Consider the following 16,469-nt stretch of genomic DNA (forward strand, 5'->3'; position numbering starts at 1 on the left):
TTTTAAAAAAAACCCTTTGTTATGAAAATTTTCACACATATATGAAATAGCATGATATAATGAACTTCCATGTACCCATTATCCAGCTTCAACAATTATCAGCTCATGCCAGTCTCTCTGGTTATCTGTTACTGAATAAAAAACTACCCTCCACACCTAGTGCCATAAAATAACACCCATTTGATTATATCCCATGATTTGGGGGGCCAGGAATTTGGGCAGGGCGATTCTGCCCTTTATAGCACTGACTGAGGCCCCTCAGTAGTACTCACCGGTGGATTTGCTGATCTGGAGGGTCCAAGACAGCTTCACTCCTATGTTTGGTGGCTTGATGGGAATGGCTGGAAGGCTGAGATGAGCTAGAATGTGGACTGGAGGATGTAAGTGTAGCCTCTCTTGTATGGTGATCTCAGGGTAGTCAGACTTCTTGCTGGTTTCTCCCTGAGCAAGTATCTCAAAAGAACTAGGTGAGGGCTTCCCTGGTGGGGCAGTGGTTGAGAGTCCGCCTGCCGATGCCGGGGACGCGGGTTCGTGCCCCGGTCCGGGAAGATCCCACATGCCGCGGAGCGGCTGGGCCCGTGAGCCATGGCCGCTGAGCCTGCGCGTCCGGAGCCTGTGCTCCGCAGCGGGAGAGGCCCCAACAGTGAGAGGCCCGTGTACCGCAAAAAAAAAAAAAGAACTAGGTGAAAGCTTCAAGACCTCTTCTGACTTTACCTTAGAAGTCACACAGCATCACTTCTGCCATGTTGGTTATCAGTGAGTTATAAGGTTATAAGCGCTAAGATTCAAGGGAAGTAGAATTAGATTCAATCTCTTAAAGGTTGCCTCTGGCAACCACCAATCTGCTTTCTGTTTCTACATTTTTACCCAATCTGGATAGTTCATATAAAGGAATCATGTGACCTTTTGTGTCTGGCTTCTTTCACTTAGCATAATGTTTTCAAGATTCATCCATCTTGTAGGTGTATCAAGTTATTTATTTCTTGTTATGGCTGAATAATATTCCATTGTATGGGTATACCGTACATTTTGCTTATCCATTCATCAGTTGATGGACATTTGAGTGGTTTTTTTCCCACTTTTTGGTTATTATGAATAATGCGACTATGAATGTTCCTGTATAATTTTTTGGTAACCTTTTGTGTCTGGCTTCTTTCACTTAGCATAATGTTTTCAAGATTCCATGAGTGTTTGTTTAGGCTCTCATTTTAAAGTGGGGAGGTATCAAGGACACATGTAGAAGAGCATGTGGGATGGGAGATACTGTTGCAGCCACATTTTGAAAACACAATCTGCCACTCCAGTCTTGTTTCATTTGCATCCCCGCCACACCCTCCCCACTGTCATGGACTATTCAGAACTAAATCCCAGACATCACATTTTCATCTGCAAAAATTTCTGCATATATGGACTAAGTTAATCCTCACCCGGCCCCTATGAGATTAGACATTTTTATTGCCATTTTATGAATGGAGAAACTGAGACCAAGAGAAGTTTGAATCACTTGTCAAAAATCACAAAACTTGTAGGTGGTTCAAGCAAGACATGCCTATTTCATAAGAGGGAGGAATTTAATATAGGGAAGTAATATAATCAGCTTGGCCTATTGAAAAGATCTTCCTAGTTGCAATGTGGAGGTGGATTGGAAAGGGCCACCCACAGCTGAGACAGAGAAACCAGCTAAAAAGCTCTAATTAGCTTAGGTCACTGCTTCTCATATTTTAATGTACATGTGAGTACCTAAAGATCTTGTTAAAATGCAGGTTCTGTTTTGGTAGATTTGGAGTGTAGCCCAAGATTCTGCATTTCTAGCAAGCTGCTGCTTGGCTGCAGACCATATTTTGAGTAGCAAGGGCATCATAGGCTAAGGATGATAAAAGCGTTGAACTAGGGAAGTGATACTGGATCACTTCAGTAGCAGAGGTAGCAGAGAAAAGAAAATAGAATCTACAGAGATTGTTTATCAACAGGTATACCATCCTTATTTTCCAACTGATTCATAGGGAGGGTTAAGGTGGCTCACAAATCGTATACCTAGTTAGCAACTAAAATTATGACCAGAACCCAAGCCTGCTGACTTCTCATCACATTGATTTGGCCCCAAGGGAAGCCACACAATACAGGTACAAAGCATTAGTGTTCCAAGTAAAATCAAACAATGAAGGTCTTTTACTAATGCATTACACACAAAATGTAGTTCACATTTGCTCCATTTAAAACTCATCTCCCTTGTGGGATAGGGAGGGTGGGAGGGAGGGAGACACAAGAGGGAAGAGATATGGGAACATATGTATATGTATAACTGATTCACGTTGTTATAAAGCAGAAACTAACACATCATTGTAAAGCAATTATACCCCAATAAAGATATTTTAAAAAACCAAAAAACAAAAAGAAAAAACTTATCTCCCTTAAAATGATGTATTTAACTATATTAATTGAAAATATAGCAGCATTTATGGTGTTTAGTTAAGAGTACTATGATATCCAGGAGTTATGTTACTGGGTCACTGGGCACTTCTATCCTGAATTTGATTGAGGGAAGACTTTATAGAGGGGTGAGATTTAACCTGCATCTCACAGGATGGGAAGGATCTAGACAGATGAAAAGAATGAAAATAATTTGGTATATATATATATATTTTTTTTTTTTTTTTTTTTTTTTCCCTGCGGTACGCGGGCCTCTCACTGCTGTGGCCTCTCCCGTTGCGGAGCACAGGCTCCGGACGCACAGGCTCAGCGGCCATGGCTCACAGGCCCAGCCACTCCGTGGCATGTGGGATCTTCCTGGACCGGGGCACGAGCCCGTGTCCCCTGCCTCGGCAGGTGGACTCTCAACCACTGCGCCACCAGGGAAGCCCTGGTATATACATTCTTAAAGAGAAGTAGTATGATACAGCAAAACACAAACAAACGAGCATAAAATCTACACTGGGCTGAAGGTTGGGGCCTAGGCCTAGTTTCACTCAGCTCTGCCACTGGTCACGGGGAAGTTGTTTAAGCCCTTAGTCTCAGATTTCTTTCTCCAAGAAAGAAAAAACAAGATTTTATGACTTTATAACATTGAAATTCTGTGACTATTCAAATTCCTCTGGGGATGACCAAGTTTTAAAAGGGGACAAGTGTTTAATGTACCTCAGTTACCTGACAAAGGGAAGTAATTTTGAGGAGCATTAGTTAGAGCTGCAGGGATGGGAGAGTAATGGTTCAGAGGTCTTAAAATTACTCTTTGAAAGCAGCTGCCACAGAAGGCTGGTCTTGACTACAGCTACCAAGTGTGACTCTGGGAAATGTAAAATTATGCCATCATTCCTCTTCAGGATAGCTGTTTAAATAGCCTGAAGATCATCTTTCTGAATTAAATTGGGAAACTGTGCTGTAAGGATAAAATGTTTTCCAGCTTCAAACAAATGTTCATTTTCTGAAGTATCCAAACACTACAGAACTTCTTTAACCGTAAAGGTGCCTCCCTCCCCCCATTTCCTTTCTCTCTCTCTGTCTCTCTTTTTCTCTGGGGTTTGCAAGTTAGTGAAAGGCTATTTTTTGACTACAAGTTGAATGCTGCCATCTGCTGGTTGAGAGGGCAACACTCAGCTGGAGCAAGGAAATTTTTCTGCCAGATTTACAACCAAAAAAACACACACAACTACAGGTACCAGATATACAAACCGAAAACAACTTAAACATTTTTATGACTTATTATTTTACCCACGAATGTATTTTTTATGATATAGGTAAAATGTGATTATTTTAGAAAATTTGTAAAATCTGGAAAAGTGGATGTAGGAAAACACCAATTTCCTGTAGTTCCCAAATTCTAACACATGATAACGCATTTTTGCCAACTTTGTTTAATGCATTTTTTACACTATTCTGATTTTCATTCAAAATGCATTTTTTTCCATGACGCTGACTTTCATTCAACAAATATTTATTAGCATCTTCTATATACCAAGTACTCTGTTAGGCACTGGAGTGAGGGGAAAAAAGAAAGTCCTTGCCCTGTCCCTTGTGCTTACATTTAAAGGTAAGGGTGACAATAAACAAATGACGATATAATTAAGTGTTAGATAACGATAAATTGTGTGAAGAAAAAGCAAATATGATAAGGGGACAGAGTGATTGCAATGTTATTTTAGATAGGGTAGTCATGGAAGGTCCCTCTGAGATGGTGGAAGAAGTGACTTTTGAACTGAAACCTGAATGACCAGAGGGAGGAAGCCATTCAAATGTCTAGGGGGAAGAGTCTTCTAGGCGGAAAAGTGTTCTAGGCTGATGGAAAGGCAAGTGCAAATGCTCTGAGGGGGAGCATACCTACACTGTTAGAGGCATAACAAGGAAGTGAGTGTGGCTGGAACAGTGTGTGGGAGAAGAAAACTGAAAGGAAGGAAGATAAGAGCATAGCCAGGGATCAAATCACAAAGAGGTGAAATCATGTATAGACAGCTTTGTAGTGTTTTCCCTCATTTAAGCCCATTTAACGTAACAGAGCTGCAGTTTGAAGAATGGGCAGAATCCACAGTCAGCAAAGGAGCAAAAGAACATCCCCAAAGAGACAATAATATTGAAGCAAAGACCTGAACGATAAGGAGGTTAAGAGTATGGGCCCTGCAACTTGAGAGATCTGGGTTCAAATGCAGCTCTGCCACTTCTAGTTCTACCATAATTCCCCTTTCCTCAACCAATAGACTGTAATCAGTTGGTACATCCCAGGCTCCATCTCTCAGAAACCTGAGATCAGATGAAGGTGGCTGCATTAATAGAGCGCTGTAGATGCAGCCCAGCAGAGGGTCCTCCAACATCTACTATTATATGCTGGATAGAGTATTAGAGTGGACATGTAGAGGGGAGAGAGAGAGGGTGTTTGACATATGTAGAAAGTAAAAAGCAGAAAGACTGAAACAGAGGGAGAGAGGGAGATGGAGGTAGGCTCTATAATTTCACCTGTTCTTCAGTAGGAACTTTAGTTACCACTAAGGAGTGGTATACTGTACAACCTGAAACTTTAGCATGCATCACAGATTGCTGGGGCCCACACCCAGAGTTTCTGATTTAATAGGTCTGGGGTGAGGCATGAAAATTTGCAAGTTCCTCCTTTTTGCAAGTTAATACTATGGTTGGTGCCAAATGGGGCAAAAATGGAAAATTCAGTCAGCCTCTTTCTTTGTTCATGCACTGACAAATAGCTAGAGTGTTATTCTCTTAGCATTGATCAAACTGGTTGTTTATGCTCCTGTACTTCAATGTTACTCAAGGTAGAGAGGGAGAGAGTTGTGAGTTATACAGCTGCTGTGTAATATAGAAAAGAGACCATTTGGTTCTTAGAAAACATTGCTAGGTTCATTGGCTTATGCTGTTTCTCTTTACCCATTATTATTCATCATTAAGCAAGACACTGAAAACAGTATATATCTAGCCCATATTCTCTGTTGATAAGGGTATGAGAAGACAAGACTTTTCCTATTCTGTACATATTCTGTACAGCAATTTATCAATATGTATAACATTCTAAATAAGTACTATTTTGTTTAGCAATTCCACTTCTAGAAAATGATCATATGGAACGAATTGGGATGTATTGCAAAGATATAGGTACATGGATGCTCATCACAAGTTTAATTTATAAAAATTCAAACTAGAAACAGCCTAAATGTCTAGCAATTGGGAACTGGACCGACACTGTGGAAAGCTTTACTGTGGAAGAAATCTTAGTGTCAAGAAAAGAAACATGGAGGTAGATATTACAGCTGTTACATGTATTTTGGGTATTTTGTGTTTTCTAAAATTTCTTCAATGAACATGTATTGGTTTTGTGATCAGAAGAAACATTCTTTCTCCAAATCACTTAATACAAATTACATTACAAAGGTTGTACATTGTCATTCTCTATATTCAAAATTAGGAATTTGCAGCAAAACTACAGCAAAGTATACCCACTTTAAATCAAACTGATGATTGTTTTGTTTCCCAACATAATGTCATTAGTAAGAGAATCTTTACCATCTGCTAATTTGGTTCAGAAAGCAATGCTATAAATGAGCCAGATTAGAACCCAACTTCTTCTATATTTCTATACTGTATTTCATTTTCCTTGCACAAACAACTATTAAATACGAAGACAGACTTTATGAAATTAAGCTAAAACCCACCAACATAATTATAAATACCAAATAATTATAAACCAATTTTTCAGTGTACTATAGCAATAGGCTTAACTGGACACAGATGGGGTTCAAATTACACTTTGATAATCTGTACCAAGATCATTATTACTTTGGACCCAAGCATCAGTGAACAGGAAAAAGGTCACATTTTAATTTAAACTTTATTAACTTTAATGTGTTCACAAAAAATGACAGTAGGGCAGTTTAAAATCTTACAAATGTTTGTCGAATGTAAAAGCATAAATTCCTAGAAAAATGTATAAGCTCAGGTACAAATTTATCATTTTAAAAATCATTTTTAAATGATTATTTTAAATCATTATCATTTTAAAATTTAAAAAGAGTAGAATTTAATCTTACTGACTGACTTTTGAGGCACAGAATATTTAGTTATAAAAGATATCAATTACCTTGCTCTACTGTCAAAATAGTCTACTTAGGTGTCATATGTGGGTTCTAGAGCTCAAAGAATAAATCAAACCAAAGCAAGAAATTCTCTAATGTTAAAAAGACATGTAATTCTGAAAAAATAGCTGTTTTCCTAAAATCTCTCACTGTAAATCACCTTGCTTCTTGCTCACCTGTCTGTTCTTTTATGCAAACAAAGCTAAACATTTTTTCTTTTATGTAGACACTTAGTTTTGACAGATTACTCACATCAAAGCTTACCTAAGGAAAAATACATCAACAAAAGCAATAAAAAGTTAAATATTGAAAAAATATGTATGCTCTTGCATAAAATTCACTACAATATCTTTAACAGCAAATCTTTAAAAGGAAACAATACTTTGGTCTTCAAAACTGACAACTGTTCCTGGTGTTTTGTTCCTTTTCAGCAAAGAGAATCTCTCATCGAGTGAAAGCCTAGTCTGTGAAGGAGAGAAAAGCTGTATGACCTCAGGACGTTAACAATGTTACAAAATACTCATGAAACATGGTTACTAAAAGTAGACAGGTGATGGTTGGAGAAGACTGTGAGTGACAGAAGGAAGAGTGAATTTGAAGAAACTGCACAGAGCTCTTTTCTGTGATCCCGGAAGCAGGAAGTAGTTTGATCTATGGTATATCACTGAGGCCACCTCTTGGTCTAACAGTGGCATCAAAGAGCTTTAATTGAAGAGGTATGGAAGAAAGCATACTATTACCCCACAGAATAAGTGGGTAAGCTTCCACAGAGGAATGAGGGTCAGGTTTACTTCTATGGAGTGGAGATTAAATGCCTCAACTATGCCCAGGAATTTGGTAATCTGCCTTGTGAAGGTACCCCTATGCCCAAGTGATTTCCAATTGGTGTTATTTAGTCTATAACCAGATAAAATATCTCAAAGATCTCCCAAGACTTAACTTCTAGTTTCATCCTTTTATAGACTGCCACTGAGCCTAAGTTTCTTTCTCCGTCTTCAAGAAATATCCTTTTCAATACAACCCCAAAACCTAAGTCAGAAACCAGATTGATACTGCTCTGAGGCCCAAGTGGGCTATATCCATTACTCTATACTGCCTATTTTACATTTATAGGTCATATACTTTTATGCAAAACACAATTAATCTGAATGTGTATGGAATAGGATGCTCTGGTTAATTTAACCTGTTGCTAACTGAAGGCTGGCAGATAACTCTTTTGGTTTCAACCCCCACTGTGAAAATCACTAAAAATACATTAGTATATTATTTTGCTTTAGTACGTAGTCTGGTAAACATGGTTGTCTTCTTGGCAAGCGAGAACCATGTTGAGCCTGAAGGCCACCACAGACGTAAACATATAGTACATTGAGCTAAATCCATGTGTAACTTGAAGTTCATTTAAAAAATAAGTAATTGAGGTTGGCTTATTTCATTGACCTCTGTGTCTTTTACGAAGATGGAATACAGGGAAGAAATTTCTTGTGTATTGGGGGCTCCAAATAGGCTCTGGTTAAACACATTTTTTCCTATACATAAAAGATACCCTTGGATATACCTAAAAGAGACATGAATTCTTTACCATCTCATGAACAACATTATCGTGCAACTCTATTATATTTACCTGATGACAGATTTTGTTGAAGTTATATTTCAGGTGTATTTCTTTGGTCCAGTAATGAGGACTCTTGGTTGTAGCATAGTTAGTCTTTAGGAATGAAGCTTTAATCTCATGTCTCATGAGTCTGTCAATTAAGCATAATGTTTCAATTAAAATATATTTGACAGCCATTAATTAGCTGAGTAATGTTAAGCCATTCAATTTAACGTCTCTAGGTGTCATTTTCACCAGCTATAAAATTAAGAAAGTATATCCAAGAAACTTCAAGGTTCCTTTTAATAGTATTAAGATTACAAGTACTGAATCTGGACTATAGCATTCAAGAGGATCACATGTAGGCATTAATCTAGCCTTTTTCATATTGTCACTTCAAAACCACTAGATGAGGTTTTCTGCTGTTTAAATGCCAAAGCAGTTTTGCTATTATTTAAGTACGGTCATGCCTATAGGCATTTTGGAACAAAAGTAGCCAGTGCCTCCATATACAGAGAAAATGGATTAGTAGTTACCTTGGGCAGGGGGGCAGAAAGGGAAGGGAGTGAAGGGGGAGTAACTATTAATGGGTACAAAGAGTTTCTTTTGGGGATAATGAAAATGTTCTAAAATTAGATTATGGTGATGGTGCTACAATTCTGTTAATATACTAAAAGCCACTGAATTGTATACTTTGAATGGCTGCTAGTGGGTATGGTTTCTGCTTTGTATTATTATAACAGCTGTTCATGTAAATAAACAGTACAGAAGTTTTTGGTTTTTAATGGATGGCTAAATAGTTCAAGGGGAAATGTTTACCACATGTAATGTCTTAGTTTTTTGGGGCTGATATCACAAAACACATAGACTGGTGGTGGTGGTGGGTTATAAACAACAGAAATTTATTCCTCACGGTTCTGGAGGCTGGGAAGTCCAAGATCAGGGTGCCAGCACGGTCAGGTTCTGATGAATGCCCTCTTCCAGATCGCAGACTGCCAGCTTCTAGCTGTCTCCTCACAGGGTGGAGTGGGCAAGGGAGCTCTGTGGGGGTCTCTTTTATAAAAGCACTCATCCCATTGGCTCCACTCTTACGACCTATTCACCTCCCAAAGGCCCTACCTTCTAACACCATCACATATGAATTTTGGAGGGACACAAACATTCAAACCATGGCATGTAGTCACATTCTATCAGAGGTAGAGAACAAAAGCCCAAATGCTATGTGGTTATCTCGATAGTGCCAGCTAAGTTGCTGTGATCAGTGGCCTTAAATAAGGCAAGTATTTTTTCACTGTTGCTTTTTTTTCTGATTATAAATACTGCTCCTACTAGGACCCAACTGGACCAAAAATAATGTTTGATTTGGAAAAAAGAGAGTGCTCTGAGTGATTAAATAAACATTGGTTTCCTAATTAACTTTTAATTATAATTTCTCTTTCCCTTTCTTTACTTTTTGGATAGCATATCATAGAATGTGTGCATGTTTTTTGACTTATTGAACAAAATAGGTTGCATTCTTAATTTTAAAACCAGGTAAGTGTAACATTCTGGATGTGGTAGGCAGAATTCTAAAAATGGCCCCCAAAGAGTTCTCTCAGGACTGTGAATATGATAGCACATGCATGAATATAATACCTTATCTGGCAAAAGAGATCTTATAATTTGTAAAATTACTAATAAATTGACTTTAGGTAGATTATGCTAGGTTATCCGGGTTGGCCTAATCTAATCACATAACAAAAACAGAAGAGGGGGCAAAAGAGGAAGTCGGAATAATTCAAAGAGTGAACCAAACATGACATGCTGTTGGTGGTTTGAAGATGGAGGAGGCCCCACGTGAAAGGGAATTCAGGCTGCCTCTAGAAGCAGAGGGGCTGCTGGCTGACAGCAGCAAGGAGATAGAAACCTCATGCCCACAACCTCAAGGAAATGAATTTCCCCAACAACTAGAATAAGCTTGGAAGCAGATTCTTTCCCAGAGCCTCCACATAAGAGAGCAAGCCAGGGCCACAACTTTGTTTTCACCTCCGTAAGACCTTAGGTAGAAAACCAGCCAAGCATACCTGGATATCTGAACTATAGAACTGTGAGATAATAAATGGGTGCTGCTTTAATCTGCTGTTTGTGGTAATTTATTTAAGCAGTAGTAAAAAACTAATACTCTAGGCTTTTAAAGAATTTAACCTCATCTTGTACTTGTAGAGAGACAGTATCGTAGAATAGAAAGCCCACAGGTTTTGTAGCCACACAAGCCAAATTTGAACGTATTATTCAAAATTTGAATTATATTATTAGTTGTATGACTTCAAGAAAATCAGTACACTCTATTGAGCTTATTTTATTCATCTGTAATATGGAAATGTTCATACCTGCTTCACAGGATTGTTGGGGATTAAATTAAATCACAAATGTAAAAGTGCTTAGCACAGTGCCTAGCACATAACAGGCACTCAGTAAATGCTAGCTATTATTATTAATCTGCTTCTATGTCCACAGCTCTTTCAACCCTTCCACAGATGCCTTTGGTTGGACCCATTTTAAAGGGAGTGTAATAGCATTCTTCCCTTCCCTGTTGTAGTTCTGAAAGGATACAGAAATGCTCCTAATAATCAATCACTGGCCAAAGTTCTCCATGATTAAAGGTAAGATCATTTGGAATATTGAAATTTACTTAATATATATTATTATTAAAGAGCAGAAGGATTTTAATCTTAAGATTGAAAATGAGGAATGGCACCAAATTCTTCCAGGTGACAATTCTTGCATGCCTTAAGTAGAAAGGGCACAACATCAAGACATTTATACTCACCATAGGAAAATGATGCAGGGGAATCTCAAACGTAAAGGCAAAATCGAGCCAGAAGTTTCTGGTTCTACATTAGGATTGTTTACAGAAATGTTATGGATTGTTCAGAATCAGATTCTAGAGGCCCCTACTAGAAGTTATATTTATTCATTTTTGTTTCATTTTTCTCCTAAAACGAATTAAAGTTAGTAGTACAGATGTCTGTCTGCAATTACCTTTCAAGTCTTCGAAAACTTTCAAAGGTGATGTACTCATTTTCCAGTGATATCTAAATGGGAAAGGTTGAAACCGATCATGCCAAAGCTTTCTTTACGCAGCATAGGTGCTTATTTTCTATACTTTAAATTGACTAACATTTCAGTGACAGTAGTCTTTTTGCTTGATCCTCAATCTAACATTCAATTTCAGATTTTTCTCCCCTATTCACAGATGCAAGAATGTCAAAGACAGTGGACCCTTAGAGATCAAGCAGTCCAACCCCCTTACATAACAAATAAGGAAACAGAGATTCAGAAAGATCAAATGACATCTAGTAGTGACCCAGAAGAAAACTCTCAAGATCTAGATATAGCCTGGATACACACACTACTTGTCTGCATCAAGGAGAAACATGATGACTGTAGATAAAATCCACAAGGTGTCCTTATAATCTTTACATAATAGACTTGTGACCTTGAGTGTACTCAAGATAGCTAAGTGAGATGGAGAACTGTATTATCCTAACAACTTAATTTTAGCAAGTCTCACTTCTACCCCAACAGACTTCTCAAGTGAAAGTTAGGATTTTTTTTTCAATAATTAACTTAAATCCCTTATTCCTGTAATTACTTTGTGACAACATAGTTTACACCTACGTGTGGTCAATGAGAAAAACCAAAGCATAATCAAAACATTCTATTCAAATGTTAATTGGCCCAGTTCACTCCATAACTAAACTGGTTTCAGTGCATCCAGTTATATATATCTGGTATTTGGTGGTCCAGCTGTTTTTATATGAAGTCCTAACCACAGTTACAGTTTGGACGTGGATTTGGTATTAAGAGCCTTACAAATAATACAGCAGCCAAGAAATCTGTAGAGCCAGTAGATTATAAAAGCAGAATAACACATGGAGGTATTCTTAAAAGTTAATGTTTACAGAGCAAATATTTTCTTGTTAGAAAGTTCATGTTTATGTTGGAAGCAGATATGTTTACTTGTAAACATGCTACTGAAGGCAGCCTTGAATTCAAGACGCATGTGTGTCTAATGACAATGACTCCATGAGTTAAACAGAGCCTCACATACCCTTACCCCATACTCTACTGGCAACACTAGTTAACAGGGTCCTTGCCAAGAACTTAAGAAAGATAAGAATGCCACTAGAATGGATGTATAATGTATATGGAAACCAGTAGTAATCATGGCAGATTATCCAAGAGCTTAAACTAGGTGGTAGAGAGGCCAAAGTTGGAGAAGTGAGAATAGGAGCCATGGAAATACAGAAAAAAAAGGGTAGGAATTAGAATTGGAAACTACTGGGAGAGATATTAGCTAATGTGATTATTTCTAAAATAAGTTGGTCAATGCCATTTCCTTCCTTAAAGTCCCTCAGTAGTTCTGCATTGCGCTCTGTATAGAATCCCTACTCTAGCATGGCCCATGCTCCATGATCTGGCTCCTGACTCTACCTCTCCACTCTCACCCCTCAACAGTTCTGCCCACACACTCTACACTTGAGCTCAATGAGTTTCAAACTAATTTTTAAAGTGAAAGAATCCCTAGTTCCAACAAAATCTTACTTGGTATCCCAATATGTAAAATACTGAAAAGCAAAACTGCCTTCTTTGGCTCCTGAGGCACCTCTTCACAACCCCTAGAACCCTGAAGTACAAAGTTTAAAAACCACTGCAGTCTGGCCAAACTAAACTAATTGCAGTTTACAAAATATGCCATGCTTTCTTTCACTCCTATACCTTTACATATGATGTTTCCTCTGACTGGAATGCCTTTTCCACCTTTGCTGCTTTGCTTACTCCTACTCAGCCTCTAGGACTCAACTCAAACACTATCTCCTCTACGATGTTCCTTGACTTCCCTAGCTGGTTTGGGATTCTCTCCCCCATGCTGCCATAGTACCTTGGGCATACCTCTAAGTATTTATACTATGCTGCTCTCTCTCTCTCTCTCTCTCTCTCTCTCTCTCGCTCTCTCTCTCTCTCTCCCCCTTCCTTCCTTTCTTTCTTACTTTCTTATAAAGATTCTTTCTCAAGTATATAGCATATACCTGGCAAATAATAAGAGCTCAATAAATGCCGAATGAAGAAATGAAATACTACAAAGAACTAGAGGAAGAAGGGGACTGAGAAAAGGCCATTGAATTTGACAAGAAAGTAATAAATTTTTTTTAACATCTTTATTGGGGTATAATTGCTTTACAATGGTGTGTTAGTTTCTGCTTTATAACAAAGTGAATCAGTTATACATATACATATGTTCCCATATCTCTTCCCTCTTGCGTCTCCCTCCCTCCCACCCTCCCTATCCCACCCCTCCAGGCGGTCACAAAGCACCGAGCTGATCTCCCTGTGCTATGTGGCTGCTTCCCACTAGCTATCTACCTTACGTTTGGTAGTGTATATATGTCCATGCCGCTCTCTCGCTTTGTCACAGCTCACCATTCCCCCTCTCCATATCCTCAAGTCCATTCTCTAGTAGGTCTGTGTCTTTATTCCTGTCTTACCCCTAGGTTCTTCATGACATTATTTTTTCTTAAATTCCATATATATGTGTTAGCATATGGTATTTGCCTTTCTCATTCTGACTTACTTCACTCTGTATGACAGACTCTAGGTCTATCCACCTCATTAGATATAGCTCAATTTCGTTTCTTTTTATAGCTGAGTAATATTCCATTGTATATATGTGCCACATCTTCTTTAGACATTCATCTGAAGATGGGCACTTAGGTTGTTTCCATCTCCGGGCTATTGTAAATAGAGCTGCAATGAACGTTTTGGTACATGACTCTTTTTGAATTATGGTTTTCACAGGGTATATGCCCAGTAGTGGGATTGCTGGGTCATATGGTAGTTCTATTTGTAGTTTTTTGAGGAACCTCCATACAGTTCTCCATAGTGGCTGTACCAATTCACATTCCCACCAGCAGTGTAAGAGTGTTCCTTTTTCTCTACACCCTCTCCAGCATTTATTGTTTGTAGATTTTTTGATGATGGCTATTCTGACTGATGTGAGATGATAGCTCATTGTAGTTTTGATTTGCATTTCTCTAATGATTAATGATGTTGAGCATTCTTTCATGTGTTTGTTGGCAGTCTGTATATCTTCTTTGGAGAAATGTCTATTTAGGTCTTCTGCCCATTTTTGGATTGGGTTGTTTTTTTTTTTTTTATTGAGCTGCATGAGCTGCTTGTAAATTTTGGAGATTAATCCTTTGTCAGTTGCTTCATTTGCAAATATTTTCTCCCATTCTGAGGGTTGTCTTCTGGTCTTATTTATGGTTTCCTTTGCTGTGCAAAAGCTTTGAAGTTTCATTAGGTCCCATTTGTTTATTTTTGTTTTTATTTCCATTTCTCTAGGAGGTGGGTGAAAAAGGATCTTGCTGTGATTTATGACATAGAGTGTTCTGCCTAGGTTTTCCTCTAAGAGTTTGATAGTTTCTGGCCTTATATTTAGGTCTTTAATCCATTTTGAGTTTATTTTTGTGTATGGTGTTAGGGAGTGATCTAATCTCATACTTTTACATGTACCTGTCCAGTTTTCCCAGCACCACTTATTGAAGAGGCTGTCCTTTCTCCACTGTACATTCCTGCCACCTTTATCAAAGATAAGGTGACCATATGTGCGTGGGTTTATCTCTGGGCTTTCTATCCTGTTCCATTGATCTATATTTCTGTTTTTGTGCCAGTACCATACTGTCTTGATTACTGTAGCTTTGTAGTATAGTCTGAAGTCAGGGAGCCTGATTCCTCCAGCTCCGTTTTTCGTTCTCAAGATTTCTTCGGCTATTAGGGGTCTTTTGTGTTTCCATACAAATTGTGAAAGTTTTTGTTTTAGTTCTGTGAAAAATGCCATTGGTAGTTTGATAGGGATTGCATTGAATCTGTAGATTGCTTTGGGTAGTAGAGTCATTTTCACAATGTTGATTCTTCCAATCCAAGAACATGGTATATCTCTCCATCTATTTGTATCATCTTTAATTTCTTTCATCAGTGTCTTATAATTTTCTGCATACACATCTTTTGTCTCCTTAGGTAGGTTTATTCCTAGATATTTTATTCTTTTTGTTGCAATTGTAAATGGGAGTGTTTTCTTGATTTCACTTTCAGATTTTTCATCATTAGTGTATAGGAATGCCAAAGATTTCTGTGCATTAATTTTGTATCCTGCTACTTTACCAAATTCATTAATTAGCTCTAGGAGTTTTCTGGTAGCACCTTTAGGATTCTCTATGTATAGTATCGTGTCATCTGCAAACAGTGACAGCTTTACTTCTTCTTTTCTGATTTGGATTCCTTTTATTTCCTTTTCTTCTCTGATTGCTGTGGCTAAAACTCCCAAAACTATGTTGAATAAGAGCGGTGAGAGTGGGCAACCTTGTCTTGTTCCTGATCTTAGTGGAAATGCTTTCAGTTTTTCACAATTGAGGATGATGTTGACTGTGGCTTTGTCATATATGGCCTTTATTATGTTGAGGAAAATTCCCTCTATGCCTACTTTCTGCAGGGTTTTTATCATAAATGGGTGTTGAATTTTGTCAAAAGCTTTCTCTTCATCTATTGAGATGCTCATATGTTTTTTCTTCTTCAGTTTGTTAATATGGTGTATCACGTTGACTGATTTGCGTATACTGAAGAATCCTTGCATTCCTGGAATAAACCCCACTTGATCATGGTGTATGATCTGTTTAATGTGCTGTTGGATTCTGTTTGCTAGTATTTTGTTGAGGATTTTTGCATCTACGTTCATCAGTGATATTGGCCTGTAGTTTTCTTTCTTTGTGACATCCTTGCCTGGTTTTGATCTCAGGGTGATGGTGGCCTAGTAGAATGAGTTTGGGAGTGTTCCTCCCTCTGCTATATTTTGGAAGAGTTTGAGAAGGATAGGTGTTAGCTCTTCTCTAAATGTTTGATAGAATTCGCCTGTGAAGCCATCTGGTCCTGGGCTTTTGTTTGTTGGAAGATTTTTAATCACAGTTTCAATTTCAGTGCTTGTGATTGGTCTGTTCATATTTTCTATTTCTTCCTGATTCAGTATTAGCAGGTTGTGCATTTCTAAGAATTTGTCCATTTCTTCCAGGTTGTCCATTTTATTGGCATAGAGTTGCTTGTAGTAATCTCTCATGATCTTTTGTATTTCTGCAGTGTCAGTTGTTACTTCTCCTTTTTCATTTCTAATTCTATTGAGTTGAGTCTTCTCCCTTTTTTTCTTGATGAGTCTGGCTAATGGTTTATCAATTTTGTTTATCTTCTCAAAGAACCAGCTTTTAGTTTTATTAATCTTT

The sequence above is a fragment of the Globicephala melas genome, chromosome X (assembly GCF_963455315.2).
Source record: "Globicephala melas chromosome X, mGloMel1.2, whole genome shotgun sequence".
Taxonomy (NCBI): domain Eukaryota; kingdom Metazoa; phylum Chordata; class Mammalia; order Artiodactyla; family Delphinidae; genus Globicephala; species Globicephala melas.